Genomic DNA, 4055 nt, shown 5'->3' on the forward strand with positions numbered 1-4055 from the left:
TATTCTTACCGAAAACATGAGGGACGACATAGATATGGAGGCGGGAGAGAAGGGCTCTTGCAGTCCGGGGGAACATGGTCGCTCGCAGATTTTGCCGGGTGTGACAGTATGTTGAAGTTAATGCCTACTGTATTCCTTCTACACCTGTCACTCTGGTGAGGCACAGCAAAAAAGCATACAGCGCCATCAGAGTGGCAGTATAATGACGTATTCCGAACGCTGATGAGGCTTACCGAGGTTCTGCAGTGCCTCGACCATGTTCGCTGAAGCCGGAGTCCCGATTTCTTCGCCGTAGTGAGGGAGCGTATCGCTTCCTTCTGGAGAGACTGCGTTGCTCTAGTAACGCTATATTTGGCGGCCGTGTGCCGCGACATGGGTAATCCTATTTTTAAGTATTGGCTATCTGTGCACCAGAACGAGAAATCGAAAATAGAGTGATTTGATGACACCATCTACTTTTAAGGTAATGGTTTTTGACATTTGACATTAGTGTTTAGTTTTAGCTTCGTTTAAAGTCCTTTGTGCTTTTAAAATATGGGTGTCACACCTGCAAATAAAAACTTTTATTATTATTAATATTACAAAAGGAAAGAAAAATAAACTAGGTAAAACTATCTTTTGTAAGACTACCTATAATACCAATAATACCACTTACATTATTATAAATGCGAAAGTTTTTATATCTGTTAGCTTGTTTGTTACTTCATCACGTCTAACCGTTGAACCGATTTAGATGAAATTAGGTATACAGAGATTTTTTAAGTCGTGAGGATAGTTCTTATCCGAAAAATTGCATAATTTCCGCGGGATAGCGAATTCTGCGCGGACGGATTTATTGTACTTTTCTGTACAAACTTTTAATTAAATTATTTAAAGCCAAAGTTAAAAGATACATTATGTTTCAAATCTTAGAATTTCAACTGTGCCAAGGATGTCCAACATAGCTATATGAGTAAATATTTTAGCGTAAAGTGCAACATAGCAACCGTCTTGCATGATTTTAATCTCCTTCATATTTTCTTCTATTTTCGTACCCAAGCGCTTGCTTCAACAACCTGTCGCCGTGAATCCTCCATCAAATATAAAACAAAGTTAATTAAACTCAAATGAAAATAAGAACAATGCATTTCGTTTTCCGCGTTTCTTTGTTTTAGACAATGACGGTACTTAATTGATTAGCTGTCTTAGTTGTAGAGCATTTACTTATAGTCGAGAAGAGCTCAAAAGAACAAGCATTTCTAAACACTTCATTTATCACGGTTCATTTAATTCTGTTTCCCGAGAGTTGTAAAAAAATATGGCAAAAAAAATAATTAAGTGTTTTTAAATTAAATGATATTATAACGGATACCTCACGTCTTAAACCGAGTTTAGCTCGACATGTTTCGGGCTATTTCGTAGCCCTTCCTCTCAGGAGCACGCACGCACGCAGGAGGTGCGAGCAACACGCACACTACGCGCCACCGCTCTGCTCGCACCTCCTGCGTGCGTGCGTGCTCCTGAGAGGAAGGGCTACGAAATAGCCCGAAACAAGTCGAGCTAAACTCGGTTTAAGACGTGAGTTATCCGTTATAATATCATTTAATATGAGCGAGTCTCACGGTAGTTTCATGTTCAAAATGTTTTTAAATTCTTTGATGAATGTCGATCAATGTGCAGGTGCGAGCCGGAGTTTAAATCCACATTCTTCCGCTTGAGATGGTCATAGGTAAACCATTAGGTAACCAAGGCTGCAAGAAGCGTAAGAGTAGAGTACCTTAGGTCAGCAATTTAACGTGAAACAGTATCAAACAAACACACGCACAATCACACACCTTTACATCAACGCTTACAAAACAACCTATTTGTGTCATTCAGTTAACTTCACAAAAATGAAGGCTTCTGAATCAGACTTCCTCAGTTTCACCGCTTCGGGAACCTAAACTTTATTACGAGTTAGTCCGGGCCTATCGTGATCTATCAAAATCCTGAATGTTGCTGTTAGAGGCGAACTTACGCCATTGACTGACTTAGAGATTTATCTTAACTACTTGAAAGATCGTCTGTACTTACGGATTGCGGAAAAACAAAAAATAACTTGTGCTGTTGAGTGAAGGTTGGACATCATCGAACTACAACTTTGTTACCGTCTTCTTGAGCTTGTCTAGAGGTGAGGCGTATTTACTGGAATAGGTTTTGGCTTGGACGCGTGAGTACGCGTTCCCGCCCGCGATTATTTTAGCGAACGAGTATTTAGGAGTACGGCGACAGACAACGTTCCGCCAACTTGAAAACAAGCATTTATGTACACTTTTTAATTGAAAATTTTATAAAAATTGCTTACAGTCCTAAGCCTGTATAAAGTATGAAGGGAAGTTTTTAGTCGGTATTTAATATAAGTTAAAATAAAAAAATATATACAATGTGAAAACTGAACTGTGATGTGGAATTCGGTAGTTCGATATTCGTAAGACTACTAAAACTAGAACTTGTATTGTAAAAAAGTACCCCACTTTTCCCCGTTTTAAAGAATTCTAAGTGGTAAGTTGTCATTTATATTTATTTTTTATGTTTTTAGCTAAAATGGTCCGGAGATAAAAGAGAAAGACTGAACAGCACTTATGGTCTATGCAAGCTATGAAACAAGCTGTACACAGTGTTATTTCCGGAGAAATGGGCTACAAGAAAGCATCAAATATGCACAACGTTCCACAAACAACATTAGGAACGTTATGTTTCTAAATATCGGGGCAATCCAGACGAGAGCATCTTTCAAAAAAAATTGGGCCATTTCCCTTTGGAATATAAATAAATAATAATATAATATTATATATTTCGTTTGGAAGTTGTGTTTCGTTATTTATATCGACCACCCCACAATGCCCCATAGGATACCCCACTTTACCCCTATACACGGGGCATAGTGGGTCAAATGCCTTTTTTCATTTAAGTATTCACATCTAGTAGATTAATTACATTATCAACATAAATGTATCCATAGTCTTTCGCAATGAATTAAGCTATGATTTTAAATTAAGCCTTTAAATTTAATCACATTATTTTGGTTTTTAGGGATGTTTAAACGTTAAGTACCCTACTATGGCCCCCCCCCTCCCCTATCCCTACTTAGACCTCTAGGTTGGCAACGCATCTGCAATACCCCTGGTGTTGCAGATGTTTATGGGCGGTGGTGATCTCTTGCGATCAGGAGACCCACTTGCTCGTTTGCCATCCAGTCGAATAAAAAAAATGAACTATGAGCTGGACCGTAGTTTTATCTTTTCTGGTTCTTTCAATGTACCTATTCTCGTTACGTTATCCTACTAATCCTATAATATTATAAATGTGAAAGTTTGTGTGAGTGAGTGAGAGTGAGTGAGTGAGGAGTGATATGTTTTGTTACTCCTTCACGCTGAAACGGCTGGACGGAATTTGGATGAAAGTTAGTTTATGACCTGGATTAAACAACATAGAATACTAGAATTTTTATCCCGATGTTCCCACGGGATAGGGATAAAATCTTGAACTAATAACCACTGGGCTTAGAGTCATGAAATTTGGTATGTGGATAGCTGGACATCTGGAATAAAACATAGCTTACTTTTTATTCCGATATTCCCACGGGATAGGGATAAAATCTCGAAAAAACCACCGCTGGGCTTAAAGTCATGAAATTTGACCATGATTGTTTTTACTGTACCGTCATTGGAAACAACGATTTAATTTTCGGGAATTCCTACGGAAATTTAAAAAATCCCGGATATTTCAATTCAGCTGCTAGACCTAATGATTTACGTGTGCGAAGCCGCGGGCAATAGCTTGTACCTAATAAAAGTAAAACAAGATTGAAAGCTGTTGGAATGAGCTATCCCTTATGTCCTTGACCTTTGAAGAAGTGTCCGCGTGTAGTCATAAAGTGGTCCAACACTTGACCTTTGCTACGTGAGCCGCATCCCTAACCGTCCCTACAAACAGGTTTAATAAAAGTGTGAAGCCCACGGCTACATCGGAACGAAAGTTATTTTAGTAGTACAAATAATTCGGTTCCAGGCTAATTTTTCGCCAGCTCAGTCCAT

The 4055-nt window shown here is 38.7% G+C and overlaps 1 protein-coding gene across 1 annotated transcript in view; it reads left to right on the forward strand.

The window, feature by feature from the left end:
• Positions 1 to 1537: 1537 nt before the first annotated feature.
• Positions 1538 to 4055, forward strand: part of LOC141431531 (double C2-like domain-containing protein beta) — a 35409-nt gene continuing 32891 nt past the window's right edge. Inside the window, exon 1 of the mRNA XM_074092717.1 lies at positions 1538 to 1557. The gene's annotated coding sequence lies outside the window, so the exon portion shown is untranslated. The remainder of the gene's footprint in view (positions 1558 to 4055) is intronic.

This window comes from Choristoneura fumiferana, chromosome 9 (assembly GCF_025370935.1).
Source record: "Choristoneura fumiferana chromosome 9, NRCan_CFum_1, whole genome shotgun sequence".
Lineage (NCBI taxonomy): Eukaryota > Metazoa > Arthropoda > Insecta > Lepidoptera > Tortricidae > Choristoneura > Choristoneura fumiferana.